At 36.3% G+C, this 25,816-nt stretch overlaps 2 protein-coding genes and 1 long non-coding RNA gene across 12 annotated transcripts in view; 2 read left to right on the forward strand and 1 right to left on the reverse strand.

Annotated features, from left to right (window-relative positions):
* Positions 1 to 25,816, forward strand: part of Fas3 (fasciclin 3) — a 302,280-nt gene that overhangs the window by 152,458 nt on the left and 124,006 nt on the right. The window lies entirely within an intron of this gene.
* Positions 1 to 25,816, forward strand: part of LOC137000466 (uncharacterized) — a 128,161-nt gene that overhangs the window by 24,138 nt on the left and 78,207 nt on the right. The gene's annotated exons all lie outside the window — the stretch shown is intronic.
* Positions 1 to 25,816, reverse strand: part of LOC137000467 (uncharacterized) — an 89,600-nt gene that overhangs the window by 11,283 nt on the left and 52,501 nt on the right. The window contains exon 2 of the long non-coding RNA XR_010890689.1: positions 3,061 to 3,210. This is a non-coding gene — a long non-coding RNA (uncharacterized lncRNA). The remainder of the gene's footprint in view (positions 1 to 3,060; positions 3,211 to 25,816) is intronic.

Genomic DNA, 25,816 nt, shown 5'->3' on the forward strand with positions numbered 1-25,816 from the left:
TACTATAGCTAAAAAATAGAATATGATTCGGATTTTTCTTCAATATTAAATTTTGCTTAAAATTTAATATGAATTTTTAAATTGACAAAAATATCAATAGCAGTGACTTTAATAATGAAACGTTATTTATTAGATATTTAATAATCAATCGTAGTCTTCTCTTATTGGAGAAAAATATTTAGGTGTTTCAGAATCTGTCAATTACGTGTATAAATGATATATATATTTTCGTAAATAAAAATATATATATTCTTCTTCGATCAATAATTAATCGCGATCGTTCGGATGGCAAGTTTGTAAGAAGCTATTCCTCTCTCGGCTGTCAAAAGTCGCGTCTCGAACGCGTTCCACCTGTATTTCTTCTCTACTTCTTCCGCATACCTTATAATACCCGCATTGCAGTCAGTCGCATTTGCACAAGTCGCGGGACATCGTGTCTACATAGGACGACGAATGCCGTTCCGCTATTTGCGACACGCTTCACACTTTCGTCGCAGGACTGGGGGCGTTGAATCGGTGGCAGGATACATACGCGAGAACGTCGAGGTTACGTACGAAAATCTGAGGATATTAAATATTTGAGATTTAATACTTCCAGCAGTGCTGCATACGTAAGCGGGGCGGCGAGAAGGTACGGCGCAGAAAACGCAGAAGAAAGCTATTCCCCGTTTTTCCGGATTCGCGAAAATACTGTCGTCTGTTTCTCGACCGGCGTGCACTAGATATAACTCGTGAATCGCACTCGCGTGACAAGATCCCTGGCAATTCTATAGTTGATATTGTATTCATAAAAATATCCAAGTATAAATAGAGTGAGAGCAAGAGAGCGGCGTTTCTCACTGAAGATACCACATTATGATAAAAGACTGTTTTTTTTTAAATAAAATATTGCAATGTTACATGTTGCATGTTTACATTTTGTCCTCGAAAGATTTCCTTTTATATCTGTTTACTTGATGCAGTATTTTTTAAACAAAACATGAGATATTCTGTAGTATCAATGGATTGCTCGCTAAAACTCTTACTGAAACTACTGCTATTATAGAAGAAATATATTCTCGATAAAATATTATGATACATATTTTTATTTTGCTTTCTATAAAGTTTCTTCTTTACTTGTGTCTATATTTGCAATATATTCTGCATAAAATGTCAAATAATATTCAATCGGAAAGTTATTCACGAAACGAGTATCATATTATAGAAAGACAGTAGTAAAGTGTTGCTGATTCACGCACATATGTATATTTAATTCAACTGTGCTAGATTCTCTTTTGCATTTTTTATTTTCCAAGCAAGAGATTTGCTAAAATTAATTACTTATATATAGAAGAAAAAAAAATGTTCAAAAAGAATATCTCTGAATTATTTGTTCTTTTATAAATTCGAATATTAACACACAGTGACATTTTTATATACGATTAATCTCGGCATTTTTATTTTTTAAAATTAATTTGGTTTAAAATGTTACAAAAAACGCTTAACGTAATTTATACGTAATTTAAGATGATTGCTTTTAATACAATTTATTCAAAATAAAATTTGTAATTTTATGAAGAAGCAGTTAATTAAGTTGCATTTTTACATACAGTTCAGTCTACAGTTATAGTAATAAAACGTTGCAAGAGAAAGCGCTGGTAAAAAGTATTCTTCAATGTGTTCTTGTACTTTATTCAACGGCGGTAATTTTCGTAAAACGTTTTATCCTCGCATAACCGAGTACATGTATGAATACGTATTACAACGCGTACAACGTATCGTAAATGGTTAGAATGCAACTTAAATATAACATTTGAGGAGATAATACGAGACGTTGGGAGTTTGCTGCTATGGGACCGTTATCTTAAAGCGGAACAGTATGCATAACGGCTTCTGTATTATTGCATATCTCCAATTCAGTAGAATCGATCTTTCTCAATTCCCAGTTTGGGATTCTGGTTATGTTCATTCGACATATCTTGTACGTATAGACACGTGAAATAAGAGTAAATGAAGTGCCTATCTTCTATGTATAGACACATGAAATAAGAGTAAATATAGTGCATGTCTTATTTGTAGAAACTTTTGCATAGTCGATTATTTTCAAACCTTTATATCTGTTTGGCAAACGAGAGAAATTTAGATCGCTATGTGGCATTAAGATGAATATCAATCGTTAGATAATTTACTTAATTCATGTATTTTAATACGCAGAAAATAGAATATCAGAGAATAAAATATGTAGATGCCATTTCTCAATATTTAAGAGAAGAATTTTGATTAAAGAGAATAATAGAGCTAAAAAGACGAAATTAATTTTATCCTGAATATGAATTTTATCTCTCGAAACTTTGTGGGAAACACAAACGACGTGAAGTTAATGCATAGATTAAAGATTAAGGAAACAGAAGGGTTATCAAAGTCAATAATTTCACAGACAAGAGTATCTGCACGGGGAGACATAATATACACTATTATGTTTGCTATATAAACGTGCAATATCGCCGCCGTTTCCGGCGCACCTGCGTACCACTCTACAACCGACGCGATGTGGCGAGTCTCTCACGAAGTTGCGCTGTAAGACCCGAAGTTAATTCAAAAAAAAAAAAAAAAAAAAAAAAAAAGAGAAAAAAGTACGATCTTCATGTCGACAGTTTGATGAGCTGATTATCTGGTGGTTGATTACTTTGGCTACTGATGTATGCACGCTTTTCGAATCTTCGCATTCCACGTTTTCGCGACGAAAAGGGATGGATATCCGCGATAAACGTTCCTTTCCTGGAAATGGAATATGGGCGACGCGCGACGGCAGGTTTCGAGCTTCAGGTCGAATTACGATGTCACGATTTCTCGTTGGCGACCGTCATCGCTGTATGCGCCGGGTGAATTATTCACCGGCATGTCATCTGACAAAAGCACCCCCGGGGTACCGCGCGGAATGCGACTTAAGGCTCGTGCCCGTGGAGCACGCGCGCGGAATAATATCCCTGTCCTCACTTTGCGTGACCAACGAACGGGATCCTTATGGGATCTCTTCGAAGACGAGAAAGGGACGTAGTCCATTTTCAGAAGAATAATTACCTGGCGCGTCACTCTGGCTATGTCGATCCCGTGATAGCACTCGTGACGATGACATATCGTTCCCTTCAAGCCACTTTCTTAATTATAATGTTTACCTTAATAACGATCGTGTCAAGGCATCGAATTTTCGGTCTAATAGACAACCTCCGGCTGAAAAATAAAATAAATAGTTAACAAGAACATATTTGTATTAATAAATTGTAACGTTAATGCATCAAAAGATGACAAACATGCGATATGACGTACATGCAAATTATGGAAACCAGTTATGCAGATTTTATTCTGCACGGATATTTGCACAATTTCGAAGCGACTCGTCGTGATAAATACAACAGAGATAGACAGTAATTGCAGCATTTTATGATCGCATTTTGAATGAAACGCACCGGTTTGCTCGTAAAAATGACAAGGACTCGCTGCCGTGGATATCGCATAATGACGGATATTATCTGCATCCGCGACGGCCTGCGGACCGCCGGGGAAACTCATAAATCCATTGTGCGAGGCCTAATCGAGCGAAATATATACCTAAACTGCGGCGCCGCTGACGCTCGTTAACCTTTGCCACGACAGCGATGCACCTGAAGTTCATGTTCTCGCTCAGGACTGCGCTACTCCGGCAAACGCGTCAAACGGGACAAGCCGGACTTTATTACATGTCACCGGCATGCTGCCGCAGTAAAGGATGCTGTGGTGGTTTGCCGCTAGGACATTGTGTGTACAGGATAAACAGTCCAATAATGCTTCCCTAAGGCGAGCCAGACCATGTTATTAGTACGAAGAACTAACATTTATGAAGTAATTGTTTTAAACGTTTCCTTCGTGAACACACTTTTACGGACATTAGCTTTTGGAATATTTGTAAAACAAAAAAAAATTTAATGATAATAACTTAGGAAGCAAATTGGTGTGTAAAATTGCAAAAGTGTAAAAGAATGAATTATTTATTCTTGAAGGTTTACAAATTTTTATGGTTACTTCATAATCTTTCGTAATCTTTCATTTCTTTTTAAATATATTATTTTACTTTTTATATTTATTATACTTTGTAGAAATTTGATACATTGCCTGTCTTTCTATTGAAGAAAAAACCTCGGCGGAACAATGCCGTCGAAAGACACTTGTCAAAACTTGAGACAAGTCAAAGAAACCCGAGCATTCTTGATTCCGCGGCGAGACAACGTGCCTCAAAGAGGCATGGGATTACCGAAAGTTTCCGCATGATGTCCCGTAAACATTACTCTAACATTACTTTCACAAAACGGCGAGCGCGAAGTTATGCCGCAGGCGCAGTCGCGGTCGACAACGTCCGGAAATTTCTCGAGAGTGCGCGTTCAACGAGTGATCTCATCTTGTTACATCTCCCCGCGGCGGTAGCCGCGACGTCTACACAAGCTTCCTTACGCAAGATTCTCGAAAGACTCGCACGAGGAACTCGTCGTTCGGTTATGCCACCCGTCAGCGAATTTTATTGCTCCTTCGCGATGATAGTCAACGCGCGCGCTTTGCCAGAGTTCTCTCCCTCCCTCCCTCTCTTTCCCTCTTCCGGCGCGTCATATTTCATCGTCTATCAACCCCCGGTCAGACCCGATTTCTCGGCACGAAATCACGAAATCCCATCGCGCGCGCTTTCCACCAGCGCGGAATAAAACGCGCCGAGCCCTCCGCCTCCGCCCTCCGTTCTCACGGGGACACGAAGTCCATGAAATCCAGTTGTCACGCGCCGCTCGATTCACGTTTGATCCATCGCCCGGCCGCGCCAAGCCGTCTCGGCTTTACGCCTCGACGTTTCGACCGCGTCGAACTTCCCTCGCGACATCCGTAGGATCTATGAGCGGCGAGAAAATGGCGAGTGTATTGAAACGTAATAATTTTTATCTTCAGACAACCGTGAATTATCTACAAAATGATTATCGAAAAATCATCGAAATATAATATAATACTATTTTAGTATTATATAATATATAATAACACTTTTTTAAATAAAACACTTATTTTAACTCTTGAATATATTAATAATTTAATATATTTGACATAACTATAACAAATTAATAACGATGATAATTCATTCGATAGATTTGCGATTTGTACTATTTTCAAAATAGAAAGCTCAATATTTCACACTTATTTTTAAATTTAATAAAATAATAAAATTTTATTCTCTATACATCTAGCTACAAATTTACAATAGATACTTGAAATATATGCTGGATATAGATAAAAGTATTGAAAAATGTATGTACATTGTTAGACAAAAAATTGTATTTCGATAAAATAATTCTATACTTGTGAAATCTGGCATGTAAATATTTCATACACAAAGAATTAAATTTATGCTGATGAACATTACAGAGTACAGATATTGTCAGATATAAAATATATAAAGTTTCATAAGTTTTATCGACAAATTTGCTTTGAGATAAACACATAGTTTTAAACAATAGATATAAAAGGAAAATATAGTGCATTGCAGCAATGTGATATTTGCGGCATTTTATCGCTGATTGAGCGTACGCTATGCTTTATCTCGCGGCCATTTTGTGCAATACGGTAACTTGAGAAGATAGAGAAATAGTTGAGAGACCCTTGACGGCTTCATTTTAGTCGGGCAGCCACGTGCGCAGTCATGCGGAGGGGTTGCTCGAATACACACGTGCGCGCGCGTGCCGCGTGGCTTCGAACGCACGCCTGCACGCATGCAACGCAGCAATTACGCAAATACCGGCAAGTTATGCAAGGCGCGCGACCGATTCTAATCCCGTTTATTGCTCTCCTTTCGCCACTGCGTTCCTTACGTATTTCCATTTTCTCACCTTCCCAGGACGAACGCTTTGCGCAGGAGCGCGCGGGGTCGGAAAGACGAGCCGCATTTGGCGCGGACGAAACGAGAGTGGCGAGGGATCACGAAAAGTCCAGACCTGGACTCGCAATATTGCGGCGCCGTTTATCTCGAGCCGGAGAAAAGCGGGTAACGTGGGATCTTCGGTTTCTCGAAAACGCTCCACCGCGATTCTCACTGTTTCCCTCATAAAAATGCAAGAATGGCATGTTTTCGTAACGACGACGTATCTAATTCTGCACTTTATATTCCGTACCGACGTAACTTTACTTTCACAGCTTCGGTTTCGGTACGTACAACCCCGTCCGTTGCCTATCTTTTATATTCTACATAACGAAACTCTGTTTTTCTTCGTGAATATATTTCACGGAGTGAAATTACATTTTAACTTCAGGGAAAAACTATTCTTGTATGTTTGCGAGAGCCGTCACGAGCGACGAGTGCCTTTGTCAACTTGATTATGTTCACTGATCCGTTCCGAGCGCGATTTCAATCGGGAACGCTTCAGGTGCATCGGTAAGACCATCAAAGGCGTATCACTAATCGCAGAGATTAATTGAGCGCGCGTTTAATTGAGCAAGTGCCCGGGAGTACTTGCTCGCACATACAAATATGTATCCTAGAAACGCTGGCTTCGAATGTGGTCGACCGTCGTGTCCATCTACTGCGATCACCGTGTACACCGGATCCCGAATCTATTTTCAATTCCCAACCGGATTTCGTCGTCTCCCGCACCTCAATACCGGGGGTCTTGCATTAAGCTTCCAGAAAGAACAGACATGCCAGACGAACAAATTATTCATAACTAATAGAGCGATATGAATTACATATTTTTTCAGTTTGAATATGTGATTTACAGAATAGATGCCTTATTGCATAAGAAATAAAAATACGAATTTTCGATTTTATACGATGCTACAAATCTCTATTACGAAATATATACATAAAAGTAGAAACGATACAAGTTCTATGAATGATTTATAAGAAATCTGATCCTCTATGTTGTAAAATTTACTCTCTAGTGACTTTAATATTTTCAGATATAGATGTATCTCAGAATATCATTTATATTAAATGCTCGCTGAAATGATGTTATTGTTTTAACAATGAGCACGTCATTATAATATTCAATGCGAAATGTAACGGCAAGCGGATTTGTGTAACAAATAATTTCCGTGGGTTTACGCGATTTGTTAGCATCATGAATACAGTAATGGTGGTGATATTGTATTAATAAAGCTCTCTCTAATGGTAGGTAATTCAGATATTCTCATTTCAGTTTTCATCTTGCAATTAGCGCATTATTATCGCAGCCATTAATCTTCTTACACAATGTTTACATATGCGTTTTGAACATTGTTATCGCTTGCTATTAAATGCGAGCAAATGCGTAAATATATAAATGTATATATTTATAAAACGTCACAGCGTAGCAGTAGTTTTGTATAATAGAAATATTTAAAAAAATCTGCTTGTTTGCTTGTAAAAACAAATCAAGAAAGATGAATATCTGAATAGATAATGTTAAATTATTTGAAAATTACTAGATATATTACTGACAACCATGTACTACAAAAATATATTTTTAATTGCATAATAATGCATGTTCTAGAAAAATTTTGAATTAATTACGGTGTAGCGGAATAAAATTTGAAATTATATTATAAAATCATTACTGAAACTTCAATATATTATAGGAACAATTTACTTTGTTTTATTGAGATTGGAAGGGATTGTAGAAAGGACTTGCCTTGTCTCATCGAGACCTACAGGGATTTAATCCTTCTAGTATACATAACGCAATTGAGGATTAAAATCATTACTGTGGCAATTGTTCCTCTTGTTACAATTTATCTCAATCCGTCCTAGCTTCGTCATTAATGCAGAATTATTTCTCACTGCAAAATAACAACATAATTACTTGGAAAGTTTTATTAAATTATATTACGTAGTACTTATTGTGAAAAAAATTAATTGGAAGTTTTGCAATATTTCGCATTTTTCTTAACAGAATTTTCTCAATATCGGAATGGCACTCGCGCTAGGAATGTGCAAGCGATTAATTTCGCGTATTTGATGATTTTAATAACTTATAGAACACACGAACCAATAGGAAAACCTATAGGAGGAAAACTCGAATTTAACTTAATTCCCGTTTTACGAGTATTCGCACGAACCTATTCGCGATATTAGCCGCACGAGTGCGTCGATATTTGCCCCGAGTTTTCCCGCGGCGCCAGCGGCTTTTATAGCCAATCGAGAAAAAGACGCGAACTGGTCTAAGTATCGAACGACGGGAGAAGTCGTTCTGGTTAAATACAAACTCTCGTCGAAGACCAATAATTGGAGCTGACTCCTTCGCGCGCGCGCGCACGCGAGAATTGTAGCGGGCGATGTCGAAGTAAAGACGATTGAATCCACGTCGATGGAATTCACGTGGATGGCAGAGCTCACTGAGCCAACAAATTATCTTCTTTACGAAAACCGCGGCGAGCGCTTTTTTTTGCCGGCCGACAAGTCCTATTCACTGCGCTCCTTATTCCTTTCTGCTTTTGTTACTTCTTCCCGCTCGATTCTGTTCCGACACGCCGTCTATAGATTCGCATATTGGACACATTGTCCTTTAATGATGTTTAACAGGCAAACTTTCACGCCTCGCGGATCGATTCGCATTATGCAGGAAATACGATGGATTGTATGTAATATATGAATATTATCATAATGGATATTAATTCTCTAATAGTTATTAACGGTTTAAACGTTCAATATTCCGATATTCCCGTATTCCAATTGAAAACACCGTTTCTCATGTCAATTTTGAATATCTATCTTAATTAAAATCTTCCATTGTTCTGTTGTTTATATTGGTTGAAGGAAAATGTACATTAATTTCTTAAAATAATGAATATATTGTATTTTACGTACTATCGTAAATTAACATCCATTATGAATATTAAAGTATTTATTTGTTTTCTAATTGACTCAATTTTAAACTTACTTTATTAATACATCTAGTCATTATTAATTAATTGTATTTAAATTTTACTTAATCGAGATTTAATATGATGTGTGATTAATAATCTAAAAGAAATGGTCACACACACACACACACACACACACACACACACACACACTGATCATAGATCAGATTATATTGTTCTAGAATATTATGCAGAGCAAAAAATATATGATGAAAATAATATTGCGGTATGATTTATCGCGAAACGCCAGCTATCATGCCATGACAGTGTCATGAAGTGAAATTTGAAAAATTATGGGCGTATGTGTTTTTTTTTCTTTGCTACTAGCACGCTGCTATTAGTGTATTCTGAAGTGAGAATAGAAACTGTCATTTGGCGATGTGAAAGGAAAAGAAAGTTAGACAAGAATAAAGCAAGATTATTATATTAATATTTTTATAATTATATTATTTCTATGATTTATGTAAGATTATATCTTTGTAAAAAGACGGCTCTCGCAATATCTCGATTATTTTGGCATCGACTCTAAATACATACGGCGTTTGTTCTTTCACTTTCGAATTGCAGAATAATAGTTATTCTTGTTTCGAGGTATCAAAAGACGGAAGATGGATATTTCACCTAAACGCCATGCGAACATTTCTTCCAACATTTCTCTAACGTACGATTTCTCCTTTCTTTGTTCCAGGTGAGTGTCATCGGTACGTCGGCCAATCGCGTATATAATTCGCCGGCACGGATCAGCGGTTCGAGGAAAGAACACGTACACCGCGACGTGTAATTTCGCCGACCGTGTCTTTTGCACGAACTCTCCGAGGTCGATTGCCGTAGTCGGCTTCGCGTAGTTCCCAACAGCTGTGCCGACGTCCAAGTTTCGACGGCGGAAAACTTTCCGTCACGGGTTCGGCTAATCGTCACAATCAAGTATGTAGCTTGCAACGCGTGCAGATATGTGGAACGTAGCTGTTTTCAATACTAATTAACGCAATGACGTGGAAAGGTATTGATATTAGTATTGGTTAACGTATTCAGTTGAAATACATTAACATGCGAACGCGTTAAATTTGTTCTCGAAAGGAAGATTTAATGTGAAAAAGTTACAAGTGCCACAAGCACGTACCGATAATATACGTACAATTGCTTTTTTAATATTACGAGAACTTAACATTCCGTGTGCTACGTTATCTATATTATCAAATATTAAGATATAATATTATAAGGCGCAAAAATGAATAAAATTTACATTTTATTCATTTTTATGCTTTCGAATTTTTATCATATAATTCGGCAGATCTAGAACTTTACTGCGATGCAAATTGAAATCTTATATTTTAAACAAAGAAATGATTTTGAATTTTAGAATATAAGATTTCAATGCATCGCAGTAAAATTTTAGGCCTACTAAATGATATGACATAAGATTTTAAAGCACATAAAAATGAATAAAATGTACATTAATGTTAAATATTGACATATTGATAACATACTCTTTTTAAGAGAGGAGTGAAAATAGTTGAACAGTTCTACTTGCTCGAATAGAAAATTCCCGTAGCTGAAAACGAGATGTATGTAACATCGATAAGATACTAATTCTTGCATGGAGATTCTACTGCTTTCAAGAGCTACCTCTATGAATGCCGAATTCGCTGTGTTATTGTGCAAGTTCGAATTTTATGCTTCGACAAAGATCAAAGAATTCGTACGTGAAGTATGAAACAATAGAGCGGGATTATGAAATTCCAAGTCGACGCCTCATTCTCATTTAACGTATTTGATCTCGCGGATTTGCTCTTGGAAACCGACGACGACTACGTACTTTAGCTATATATTTGACATATAACGATGTCGACAAAAGCATTCCGCAAGTTATCGATCGACGCCGAGTCAGTTAAGATTAATTCGACAAAGCTCGTGCGAGACTGCTTAGTTGCTACTTAACTTTGTGTTTGCAGTCCTGGAAGTTCTCTTAATGTATTACGCATAACTCGCTCCAGTTGTGCGTAATTAAATTTAAGATGCCGCTATCTAAAGCTGACACGAAATGTTCCGCTAACATGTGTGTACATTAAGTGAGATCCTATTCGCATTCATACATTTTGAGAATTTGGAATTAAGAAAGATCACAGATAAAAAAACTAACAGCATCCTTGATAAGATTATAATATTTTAAATATAATTGTATTATTTCGAAAAATTGACATTTAATTAATATAAAAGAAATTGAATAGATTAACGTAACGATTTTTTTTAACGTAAAGAAATTATACAAATTATTTAAAATATAAATATGTAGACGTGTAAACATCAATAATTTTTTATAATATATATTTTCTGATAATATAAATTTTACCTTATACACACATAATGCAATTTTGAACAACGATAATCGAAATTTCAAATCTTTGATGATCCAAAAGCGGAATGAAGGCTTACTGTCGGAGCGGCTTACGTTTTTACATGAATTATTACGCAGCGATAAAATAGATAAGCGCGGCTGCCAGCGAGCAGATATCGGACCCCAACGATGCGTCCTAGCAATCCATCTTCATCGCTTGGCGAACGTGGTATAAGCTGCTCTACGATCGCAGTGACTATCAGTCATTGATTCCTGTTTCGTGGGGCTATATTATATCCTACATATACATAAAATAACTGATAATATGTACCCCTTTATCTCGTTATAAATTTAATTAAAATAACATTATAAAGTTAATTGGAATAATTGTAAGATTGCAGGTAAATATGTTATTTTGCAATATTTAAATTTTAAAACTTTATGACTCTAAATGTGTTTTGAATTCAAAAGTTAAAAGTTAAAAAAAAAAACACTTAACTCCTTATATTATTCATATTTATTGTGTATTGCATATTGTATTATTTATTATTTATTATGTATTACATATTGTACATCCGAATGATACACATTGCGGAAACCGTACTGTCTTTAACAACCTAAAAAAATCGATAGTCCATACATCCATTAACATGTGTGCCATGCAAAAAGTAAATCCGATTGTACGCGCGACTGAAGCGCAGGCATTCGTTTTCTAATTCAACGTTGATCAATTGGAAATCCTCGACTCGATTGCTCGGTAAAGCATACGAATAAAACAACACGATCGATTGCTACCAATAATGCAGAAGCGTTCTTTATCGGATGTAAAGTTTACTTGCTCGGTTAAATAATTTCTTGTAATTTTTGTAATTTCTTTATTTATATTTTGAAGAAAGCGCAATTTTATATTCATATTTATAAATATATCCTCTTCAACATTCGTTGACATTCATTAAACTTATTTTCGGAAACAAAATTTATTGTATAAAATATAAACGTTTTATTTGCCACGAAAGTTTTAAACCTATAAATTTTTTTAGCTCTAGTTAATAATGTCAATTAAAACTTGGTAAAAATTTATTTCAAATTTCATTAAATTAATATAAAAAGATTTATTCTCGGCTATTGTTGATCACATAATGCACACTAAAAATTACAATAAAAAATATGTTTTAAAAAATTTTTCAATTATAAGTACATTTAGAAATAAAAACAAAATGAATGACTCGCCCAATATTTAGTAACATGTTTAAGCATCTCAAACATCTTGTATATTTTTTGTCATTTCTCCTTTTTATTAATACGAAATTAAAGCTTCCCGGAAGAGAAATGGCATTTGTCATTCCGTATGTGAAACATCAGCTTTAATAAATTTGTTTGAGCCAACAATCAGTTATTTTTTAAGAAACACGCAGAAAGCAGATAAAACATACTCTAATCTAATGTCCGTACTTAATTTCACGATAGCGGGAGAATATTTTCTCCCAGAGCACTGTAATGGCGCCTGTTGAAAGATTGCACGGAGCTTTGTTCCATTGTGAATTCATTTTTTTACTGATCTTTTTATTGTTGACGCGGCAAGTACAATAAACAGAATTTTAATACCGGGCATTATTTCACGAATAATATGCGTCAGCAAAATACGAAATTTTAGAGAAATATTTCGATTATAAAAGTATATGCAAAATTAAAATAGTTGGTATTAATAAATGATTTTAAGTGAAATAATCGGACAATTAAATAAATACCATAATTTAAAATTTTTAATTGATTAATAATTGGTTTTATTGACCTTTGATTATTATTAATTTTATTTAATCGATAAAATAAAAAATATTACGGATACTATTTTGTAATTTTTTACTCTATTATGATCCTAAATGGTTTAATTACCTTAGCGATGGTCGCACCACTTTTGCATGAAATAATGTGCGTTGAAATAACGCGAAGTAGGATTTTGTGAAGAAATTAACTATAAAGTCTTGATTAAAGCTACTTTATAAGCCGGTTGGAATGGCAGTCAGAGAAAGTTGCAGGTAATTGGCATTAACTTCGAATTAGCCATAAGATTAGCCGCGGACGTGCCATCGCGGCGTCTCATTCGACCGCTTCTGCGCGGCTAATCCTGAGAAATCGTAACGATTAAACGTAATTAGAAACCGATAAATGGCCTGCTCGTGCGAGCAACCGGTGTCGGTATAGCACGAGAAATTGGTTTAATTTCGCGATACGGTAAGAGTAATTTTGCGAGAATTAGCATATCACGTTCGGTGGAATATAAGCATGGCCTTCAATCGGTAAGATTACGAATAATATTTGAATTATTTCTAATGCACCAAAAAAATAAAAATTTATATAAAATCGACAATAGCACTATTCAATAAAAAGATGTTGCATTTGAAAACAGTACTGATGAGTAAAACCATAGTGCATATTCAATTCAATAATATATACTACTACAAATTTCAAAAAGCACACGGTCAAATTTTTCCAAATAAATTTTTCAACATATCGCAATATAACTTCTCTTCAAAATTAAATAGCATTAATGATAAAATACAGTTTACATTAAAATAAAATTTACAAAACATGAAAATTCTGTTATCGATTTCTCTACTGACAAAATTTAATATATGTTTAAATCTCTTGGGTTTGAGTTGTGAATAATTTTATAATCGCAATTCCTAATGTCGATTTAAATTCAAATTTTCACTAATTAAATTCCAAACTCATTACAGTATTCATAACCGGAGTGTAAAGTGGACGATTAATAACAACTCGCAATGTATTATTGGACATATTATAATATTATACCATCTATGTATCATATTATATCATTTATACTATAGATAATATCAATTAATTTTGCTAATACATTTTATGCAAAAACTAATTACTAATGAAAAAGCAATAAATGGACACGGCGCATTTTTGTATTATTAATATTATAATAGTGCGTAACATCGCTATATATTCGGCAACACGATGTAATCACGTTGCGCAAAAGTAGGAAATACGTCTTTCTTATTGATCACGTCGAATATTTACCGGCAGGTTGACGATGTTAAATCGGAGACGCATGTAAAATTTGAAAATCTTCGGAGCAAATAAGCGGCGCCAGTAGAACTTTGCTACTTCCGGATCAGCCGTGTTCTTGAAATTGCCCCCGTCAACCGATAAACTTTGTGAGAACGAGAAAAGTCGACTCTCGGCTAAGAAATAAAGGGACGTCGATGGGAGAACTCGGGGAAATAGAGGAGAGCGAGCAAACTTTCGGTCTTCTTATCGCAGCTCTTCGATTTTCATATCTTAAAACTATCACGACGAGGTGCGATGGTATCATCTCAATGAACGTTGCAGATATCAAGCATTTATTTGAAAAAGTCAGATGCAATGGAATATCTGTCTTGATGTGTTATGATGAACTTGAATTCGAATTTTAATAAGAATGCTATATTATTCCCTCCTTGTTTTTATTTTTTTGGATTCAGATTTTTAACGCCAGTTTTTAAAATTAATTTTGACAAAATAATAGGAATAATATCCAGCTATTCGTACATTTATTCTAAAAACACAAAGAAAATAAATCATGCGCATAAAGAGACGTCCCTCGGCTAAAATTTTCAATTTAATTAAATTCAAATTTATTGCGATTCTACACGTACGTATTTAAACGGCGTGTATGAAAGCGGCTGGCTCTCGCGTCTTGTCGCTGCCCGATTGAACGTATAATCAGGACGTATAAGGTGCTTACAATTTGTAAAGGTTGAAAAGTAAGGGTGGATGGGGGTAAGAGGATTTTATGGAGTGCGCGAAATTCAGAGCGAGGAAGATTTATCACGAACGCACAGCGATCTTGCGCCAGTCGTAGACGTATGCCGACAACTCTCCACCACCACTAGCTATCCCGGTTTAAATCTCCGTGTACCTATCTTGCTCTCCATCGTATTCGAGCTAATCCGCGGATCGTACGTCATTCCGGTGGATATGCGATGCGAATCTCCGTCGTCACAGAGTGCTTTTCGACTTGTCGATGCAGCGAGGAGATTCAACGTGAAAGCTATCGCGGGCAAATCGACGATAATAACTGAATAAATAACGGAAGATTCTTACGGAAAAAGTGAAACGTTCGCGTTTGTGCCACAAAGATACAAGTTTTTTAACGTTTAATATCGTTTAATAGAGAGTCGCATTAACGTTGTTACGAGAAAATACGGGAACTGAGATACGCTTGTTGATTTAATTTTATCACAGTGTAGGATGGCTTTGCTTTCATGTAAATTAGTTTCCGGAGTTACATCGAGGAAATGTCGTGTCTTAACCATGTCTCAGCACTGGATATCGGGAAATGTTCTAGCAGTAGGAAAGAGGTAGAAACACCTAATACCAACGCCCCGATATTGCAACCTTCCTTATTACGATCCGTAATCCAGCGACCTCGTTCGATTCCTCCTCAGATTCGATGTTCAATCGTCGCGAAAACGGTGTAACAAATATTTAATAACCGTACATGCCTCATCCTTAATATTTTTTATTACTTTTTTTCACTTTATCAACTTGGATTACTTAGGAACAGGCACGAATACTAATTATTATTATAAAAATTTAATCAGCAGTTTTTTTATAAATGTATTAAAAAATAAACAATTATTTTAGTAATTAATTAAAAATTATGAGGTAATAAGAGAATATTTATACTGTTACTGAATATGATTGTATAATTATAATCTTTTTAATGGACATTGGCACTTATCTTGTTAAAATTTTAAAATTTTGTACAATAAAGCCTTTACGTTATGTACACACATGAATATTTTTTTTAATTTTTTATAATTTATATTAAATTAGTTTCAATAATTGTATAAAATTATTGTGCTATTTTAATATATTTTTAACAATCTTATTGCGAGTATTATCGGTATTATTTAATATATTTAACGCTGTCATTATATTTTTATCAACGTGCCCATTATCAGCATACGTTAATATCATTACTGGCTTTATTATTATTCTATGGCGCCGCATCAAAGCATTTTTATTGCCGCTAATATCCGCCGTTGCACCAGTAATATTTGTTGCTACGACTTACCGTTACCACGAAGTACTTCAGCATCCAATAATCTGGATGCTTGTGACACTTGAGCGCACTCGATAGACGCTTAAATGCAATGCAGCAACAAAAGCGGCGAAAGGAAACGCAGAGAAATGGAACAAGTTTGGTTATTAAATACTTGTTATTCTGCGCTTCGGGAACAATTCGTGGTGGATAACGGAGCAAGTCGCGGCGTTACCGATTGTAATAAAGGAAACCGCAATATCGCATCGCCCTCGTTTCCGCCATCGCCTTTTTTTCTTCTTTCTGTACTCTTCGCGAAATTCTCCAATTGGAAAGCACTGCAATGATCTGTAGAATCGCGTCAAGAAATAACTAAAAGCGAATTTACACGGTTTGTTTTGAATAAAGCATTAAAAATGAATACACAACGCATAATCAGCGAGAAATATTTAAAAAATGACGAATAAAACAAAGAGAACAATTTTATTATCCGTTTGCTCATGTAATTTGTAAAATTTTCTAAACTTTTGGCAATTTTAAAGCTATCGGAATTTCGATATATTTTCACTAATGATTTCCTCTGTACTGGCGAAATAATTCATGAAGATGAAAGGAAATGGAGAAAATCCGGGACATTCTGTATAAAACTAACATTTATACCTAACGCGCGAAACGTGACCTACCGTCTTCACGGGCCATTCAGGATAAAACATTGTCCACATATGCCGCTTGAAATATTTCAGGATAATCGTATCCAAGTGGACATATAAGTACAATTTATAAGAACACTTTTCCTCCTCATTCAAAACTGAAGTTGTTTTTGCAGAAACATCGTTTATACGAAATCGTTTCACTCTTCTTTCACGCTGTGAGCGATTCACGCGAGACATTCATCAAGAACAAACCGTGTAAATTGGCCTTAACCCTCAACGTGAATCCGCCTCGGCGCCCCTCTGGTGAGATACTTTTTATTAGTTTCTCGAGTAGGCAATTAAAGGACTGTAATTCTGGCGCCGTGGAACTTTCTCCGTTGTTCAGTCGCGTCCTCTCTCACCTCGTCTCGCCGCTCTCGATCTCAGCATGTCGCGAGACTTCGATCCCTCTCGGCGATAATAGTGAGATCGTTTGCGATAGACGGTCGCGACGAGCGCGCGAGGCCGCCCTGGGAAGGAAGACACGAGAGCTGCCTTCCTTCCGTTTGACATTCCACGATTCTCGCGCGGAAAGGATCCCGGTCGTACCGACGCGTTTGATTCTCCCCGTGGGAGTGTTCGGTAAGAGGATATGGGTCACGACGGCGTCCCCGCGGGCCGGTACAATGGGAACAACAACGGCATTGTCTAGGCAAGCGGTGATAAACGGCGCCGTGATAAAACCGGGCAAGCACCGAGCTGATGGGTTTCGGGGTTGAGGGAGGCGGGAGCTTGAGGGATGGCCGGCCCGTTGTTTCGACAAAGCCGCCTCCTGGCTGCATTTTTCCACTTTATCAAGCCGCGCCTGATCTGCGCTCCCGTCCCCTCCTGCGCACTGCTCTCGTCCCCGTAAATAACTTTTATTTCCATTTTGATTTACGGTCTCGCGTTACCGATATCGCAGCAGAAGCCCCGATGACTTTTGTTCGCCTTGACGAGAACGTGATATTTTATAACCGGGCGAATATTGGCACTGGCGATACGATGCAGCTCGACAAAATGTTTCAACGATCGTACATTGCGCTCTCGACGCGAAGCAGTTTTATGACGTCTCGTTGATATTCCTATTGTTAATTTTAATTGGTTGAATTATTAGACTGACATGTGCATCCTTTTAATTTATGCTTTCACAAGAAATCTTGCTAGTTTTCTATTGCGCTATGTTTTAAATGGTCGAGCATGCGATATCAATATTTTACAATTAAAACGATTAACAATAGTAATTTTCAACTATCAGATACACGAATTTAATTATCAGATGCAACGAATGGTGCATATTTATACACACATTTTTTCCCTTCTGCATCAGAATCGTGAAACAATATTAATTAACTTGTGTTTTTAGAAAAAAATTGTTTTATTATTTTTTAAATATTTTTGTGTTATTTTAAATGGTCAGCGTGTAATATTGATATTTTTTGTGGAATCGAAATGGTCAATATTAATAACTTTTAACTTTCAGATACACGAAATATCGCATATCTACATTTCTTTTCTCTTGCATTTGACTCACGAAATAATATTGCTTGTTTTTATTTCGATCAACTATTATAATTTCAACAATCACTATCACACATACGTTACTTAAATCACCACTCATTATATGCAGCGTTGCGAGATAGTAATTTTTTGTAACGTGAGCTGAGCACTCAAGCGCTTTGGGACGATTCTTCAGTAACGTCTCGGCTGTTCGCTGTGCGCAAGGAGTTAACGCGGACGGACCAGCATTATCTGCGATGGCTCGAACAGCTCCGTCGGGATCGGCCGCTACGGCGCTGAGATGGTGGCCGCACGGTGCAACACGAACGGGCGGGAGTGGTTACACGAGGAAATTAGACCGCAAAGTTCAACAGGGTTTATGACGTTGACGCGATCGTTTTGTTTGCGCAAGCACGAACGAGAGGGACAACGGGGCGTATACTCGGAGTTGTTCGTCAAACGAATCCACGATTAAGCTGCCGCAACGTTGTGTCGTGCGCCTCGATCGACCTTACTCCCGCCGGGAGGATATTAATTAACCCGCTTCCGTAGGTCGTCGCTTTAAGGATGCATCATTCCACCGCGCCTTTGATCTTCACGCTTGATCGAATTAATTATCGCTGTTTCCGGAGAACTCGTCGGTACTAGTAATTGCTTCCGAGCTATATTACCAATGTAACGCTTGCGCGAAGTACATTCGAACACCGACTCGCCTAACGAGGTACCGAATCAAGGAACAGGATTAATGATAATTGGAGGACCAGCGAATAAAGTTAAGGAGGACTTTTGTTGATGGCGTTTAATTTCTCAATGGCTTGATTTAGAAAATATATATAATATTTTTTTCACAAAGTTTCTATTTTTTAGTACAACTTTTGTAAACCAGCAATTATTCTATAAATTTTATATAATTAAACGTCATATTAAGAAATACAGCTTGATACGACTATATATATATATATATATATACGTATGTCTGTATAAAATAAAATTTATTAACTTCAAAATAATATATCTCTTGTAATTGCTAATAAAAATGTTAAGCATGAGATCTTCGTTTTCAGAATTAGATTACGAGCGAAGCATGATGCTTACTGACCGTTATAAAAACGCGCCGTTAATTGCCTTCCCATTTATGGCAAACGACAACATCATACATCACAACGGTTCCTCTTTGCAAGCTATGATAAATTACTAACGCTTACCATTTATGAGTCTAATTTACTCTAGGGAAGAAGGCGTGGTCGCGCAATGACATCATGCTGGTGTACACCGATGTGTAGCGGGGTGGGCGTTCACGTTTTATCGGGATAGAACCGATGGTGTAAAATAAGCTGTACTTTGCTAGGTCATGTCATAGGTGTGCCACTATTCGAATGAGGAAGTCCGCGGAGGGTCGTGGATAAAGTATACTGACATACTTTTCCCTCGACAGTGGACACGCGATTAATCGTGTAGAAGGGTCCGGTTTTACGATGGTTATTATTGGAACTGTCAATTTCTTAATTGTAATAGTAAAATTGAAAACAGTATTTTAGTTGAGAGTTTATTATAATAAAATTTTAATAACTAAATAATTTTATATATCATACATTTGAGTTTATTAATTGGAAAAAAAGTAATTTTTTTACACATAGAACGTGTATTTTATGTGTAAATATTAATGGATTCATATGTGGATAATCCTTGAATGAAACAAATATGGTAATATCAAACGAACTATACTTGTTTTTTACATATGACTTATTATTATATATCTGTATTAATTAAAATCTCCACAGATTTTTATATAAATTTTTTAAAATTATATAAACTCACCAAAGTTTTTACGCTACAGTAGTAATTATAAAACAAGTATAAATACAATATTAATATATTATCAATGTATTATATCATCATGCTTTCATAATTTTAATTTCATAATTTTCTACAAACTGATGTATTATATTATCCTTCAATAATTACATTTAGTAGATAGCATAATTAGCTTTCTCTATCGAAAATATTGATTCTTCTGCGATAAAATTCCTCATTCTGAAAAATATTGTGGTTACGGGCTCGTGAAGTAATTAGGGAAAGTGTAGTTGCGGCGACTCGTTTCACTTTGCGAAAGAAGATTACAACAGGTCATTGTCGGATGTAATTTAATTCGCGATGAAGCGTGTCGGTTGTAGCCAGCAGGTGCAAATGTACTTGCACTCGTTCGCGACCTATCTTGATCACGCTGGATTATCCCCGTTCCGCTCGCAGGAAACACATATGAGCTCATGGCCCATAGGTAATTTGCCGGTACGCTGCATACCACCCGTGACGGACGCGTGCACGCATGCATCGGCATGTAACGGCTGCGTAACGATGACGTAAAAGCGGCCGTTGTCAAAATGTCGTCACGAACCACATGTCGCGTCAAGCACCCCCCGCGAATGGTGATACCTTTCTCGGCTCGTTTATCAGATTCCAGCTGCGAGCCTTCTCGCGCGTTTCGGATGCATGGCTCGCGTGGGAAATCAGTTAATTAGTCCTTTAATTAACGCGTTCGTAACACCCGCAGCATCGTCGCGGAGTTTTATTGTTGATTATTGTGCGCTCCTCGCTAACTTTTGCTTAATTAATTTCTACGTTTTGTTAAACCAACATGAACAAACGGGGACATAAATTACTGTAGGTTGGGTCGAAAGAAGGGCAAAGCAGCGGATTTCAATAAAAAGTGCACGCGACACAAAAATGCAAAAAGAAAAGTGTAGAAAAATATAGAAAAGTATAGAAATGAGATAAAAACCTAAGTTTGGAAAAAATTCAAAATGCAATATAATCTAAAGTTTAACGAAATTAGCGATAAAAATTAATTACCAATTTATAATACGTTACGATGCAAAAATTATCCTCAAAATAATTTTGAGGATAATTTGAGAGATAATTTAAAAATGTAGAAACGACCGAACGTAATTTATCACGTTTCAAAACATTATCGTCTGCACTTGGCAGTCCGCTTTGTCTCTGCTCCCATTTTCTACTCCACTTCCAGTGTGCTCGCTACTTCAAATTAATCCAAATCCCCTAGTTCAGTATTAACGTAAGCAACGCTGCTGTTCGACGTCGAAAAATAAACAATATAAACGAAAACAATTTGGTGAAGCGTTTTAATATGTTTGTACAAAAAGCGAAACAAAGAATCGAATTTTATTATTGCGATATATATTACGACGTGATAATTAGCTCTTTGTGATTCCCTGTAATCCCATGACATTTAATTGCAATATTGACTTGGGGCTATTACGCAAATTGCTTTTTTAAAATGCCGTTGCATCCGAGGAGCGAAAAAGAATTGACCTCTCGTATCTTCGTCCATTCGACATAAAGAGAATCGATTTGCCTCACTCACGTAAACAATAATTTTCCATTACAGTTTTCACGTACAAATCGTCCGGTGCGCATTGTTTATATGTGAAGGTCTATAGAACTTTTTGACCGATTGGGAATACACCCGCTGCGATAATTACGCGCGTATGCGGAAAAATAATCGAAGTTTGTGAAAATATATTTAATTCGGAATGGCTTTTTAGGTACATTTTTACAGCCATTAGCCATTAAAATCTCGCAAATAATATTCCCGAATAATAATGCGACCTAGCTGCATCGATAGGTAACTAATTGAAATGATTAATAGTATATTTTTTATGCAAAAAGATATCGATTAAATCAGTGAAATAAAATTGTTCTTGTTAACATTATTCTTTTGAAATTTGTTTTACTTTGATAAATGAGAATAATAGTTTATTTATTGCGATGTTATCATTGACATAGTAATCTTTTTATTGTGTAGCGCTATTAAGTGCAAATAGAAATTTGCAAAAGTGCCATTCATTTTTCACATGCACAGATCATATGTCGATTTGCGCATATCACGTTTATGTATCAAACGAATTTATATGATAAATTTATTATCTTCGAGTCCGATTACGAGAACGCATTACGAGTCCATTATGCATCCGCGACGCGTCTATACCCGAGAGGAATGCGTTAAATATTCAGCAAAGCTAATGGCAAAATTTAAATTGCTCGAAGCTTTTTGCGGAAGGAACGAATGAAAAATAAAAGATCCACGAATTTCGCCTCGCGACAGCATACATGGGTAATGGCATAATTATGTCTCACGAGTGTAGATGAAATTATTCGTGAAAAATTCCGCGAGAGATGGCGATAAATTTCACAACATATAGATAGATCGCAACAATTGATCACAACATATGATAGATCGCAACAATTTTGTGCTAAAAGTAAAGACATTACGCAACTTTCAGTTGCTTAATAATAAAGCCGATCGTTTGGCGATAAAATCCGATACAATTATTGAATGGTTATTATGCAATATAATGGATTGAGTTAATGACCGATAATTCATTTTCGATTTATAATATGTAAAATACGTTCGATGAAGTTTAATATTCCATTGAAAACAGAATAAATATGATGAATTACGCATGTGAAAAGTGAGAAAATCGACAATCATCCATAGGTAATTAATAATTTAGCATAAAAGTGAAAGTTACAACTTTCACGTTATATTTTATTTGTAACGAAGTTTAATGAATTCTAAGTTGAATTACGATGAAAGGAAAACTCAAATAACAAATTATCTTTAACAAAATCTATCTATAATAACTTTAAGATAAATATCAATCAGTTCTTCAAATTTAGAATGAAAGATGTTGAAATATACATTCGCATTTCAATCGCGAAACTAAAAGATGACAGCGATCGTATCAATTTCAAAATAAAGAAACGGAAACGATATCAAACGCGGTTCGTTTCCGTCGTCGTTGCGTCTCGTTGAAATTCTAAAACCGGAATCTCGCAATCTGGATCTAGGACGAACGACAGAGATGGAAGAATACTCGTGATGTATCGCGAGGCGCGATTTCAAAATCGCGTTCCATTCGGAGCCTCGGTTGACGGCTAATCCGCATTCTGTGGACGTTCCGTCGCCATTTCTCGATTTTTCGCTCGGCGGACCATTCCCCGGCGCGCCGACGACGATTTCGTGATTCCGTACCCGGGGATCTTAACTTGCTAGACTGATCTCCAACTCGATCTCATGGTTGATCCACGAACTCGGTGCCATTCGAATGACTCCCGCGGGACAGATCGTTGCCATTTCATGCAACGAACCTGGAGGAGGTCGTATTTACATACGAGGCCATCTTATCTGGCTGGTTGGTTCTATTCTCATTGCACGAAACGATCGTGCGGATTGAACCATCCCCTTATATTCCGATAGCGAGGGGGATGTCGTCGAGCAACATTCATGTTGCTCCGTTGATCGTCTTGCACCGTGTTAATCCTCCGAATGTATCTATTCACTTTTCACTTTATCTGAACATTTATAGAATTTAATAGCGGAGAATTTTCTTCTCTCTCGATTTGACTTGTAATAGCTGTAGTTAGATATTTCTAGCGTACATTGTATCATCTGCACGGTGCGTAGCTTCTGGGATGAAAAACAGTTTTTCTACCGTCGCAATGAGTCTTCTAATGACGGCTATTTTTCATTGCGTATAAAAGCGCTCGAGAATTCATAGTAAGAATTTCATAAGAGCGGATTAAACTTCACATTGGCTCTAAGAGGTCGCAGTATTACCTTTGAGTATAAGACACGTGTCTCGTGAATTAATAAGGATATAACGTGCCGCTCGACTAAGTTCACATCAAAGGTAAGCGTTCTCCCCTAAGTCTTTCGTTGAAACACCGGTGATATATTTCATTGTTGCGATTATACCTTTTTCATTGCATCGAAGATACAATTTATTACTCGTATCGCTGTTTTTGCGATCTTTAATCTAAACTAAACAACATTGTTAAACGTGAATCATTATATGTGAAATATCTATTCTGATAAAATAATTTTAGATCTGTGAAATTGGCACTTTATGGCCAGATATGCAAGAAATTAAACTTTTGCCTGAAATGAATGCCACAGAATGCGTCAGATTTCATTTTTTTATCTTCTCAATATAGCACATGTAAATTTTCACTGGAAAGCTTGCTTTAAGATATCGATTTTTTGTCACATACTGTATTATCATTAATATTTAAGAAAAAGTTGACCATTCGCGTTTAACTGTTATTTAAATCTGATATTAAATTGAAGCCTAGAGGGATCCAACGAGATATAAAATTGCAAATTATCCTACAATTTTAACACGGAACGAACGAGCGAAAATGCTTCAAAGCGTTAAGAATTATGCGCGAGCGAGCAAGTGGACAGAACTTTGAACTTTTGTATCGGGAAAGTTCCTTTCTTTTCCCCTTTCGCCTCACTTTTTTCTTGCTCGTCGCGTCATCCCGCTCGAGGACGTAACAATTTATATTCATGAGGATTATTTCTAAAAGGGACGGGCACGATCTACCTTCCGCGATTTCTGCCTCCCTTTTATATGCTGATTTGATCGTGATTTGATCGTGAGTGGTTATGATGCTTTAAGGACAAAAAAAAAAGAAGTAGAATTTAATGAGGCGTCAACGAGGATTCGGACGTTGTGCATTTATGAAAAATTTTCCCGCCCAGTTTATTGACTTAATCCTTCTCCATTTCACCGGCGAGATCTCTCAATTAATTTAAGGTTTCGCGTTTTAACGTTGTTAAAAAACCTATTATTTTTTTAATTCCACCATTCTCTCAAGTGTGGCACTTAGCAGATGAAATTTTACTTGTTAAAGTCAGATAATATAATTGGAAATTTTCAGGTGATGTATTCCGTGAATTAAACATATACATAACTTATATCACAAATTGTGATGTTATTTAATCATATCTTACTGATGTAAATTACGATTAGAATAACAGCTAATAATAGTTGAAATAAATTATAAAAGCATATTTCTCTTCCTCTCTTTTCGATGACACGGCTTTCGCGATTGCCTTACGATCTTAACGTTTTCTAGTTTTATTCTCTTCTTCGGCGATGACGCACCTTTTATCGACAGCGCCAGTTATCGGGAATCCATGGCGGAAGCAAATATGATTGTAGGAAACAGGAAAGTTGTAGGACGCTGATAAAAAGTCGAAACTTGTCGAGAAGCAGCGTCGTAAATAAAAAGAAAAGTGTTGATGAGAAATTGTGTTATCGGAAAATTCAGTTCCGTGGTAAATCCGTTAAGTTTTATGAAGCGCAGTATTCTCATAATAGTGCACATTACAAAATAAGTAAATCGTTAACAAACTGAGACAAATATTAGCAGCGATGTTTAAAACACTCGAGCTTTCTTTCAAAGTCAAATAATGTACTTCATGTGTTTCCAATAATTTGCGATAATCTGCTTATAAATTTTCGATAAATTGTTGCAATTACGGATTTGCTGATCAAATTGCTATGT

This window comes from Linepithema humile, chromosome 6, assembly GCF_040581485.1.
Source record: "Linepithema humile isolate Giens D197 chromosome 6, Lhum_UNIL_v1.0, whole genome shotgun sequence".
Classification (NCBI taxonomy): Eukaryota; Metazoa; Arthropoda; class Insecta; order Hymenoptera; family Formicidae; genus Linepithema; species Linepithema humile.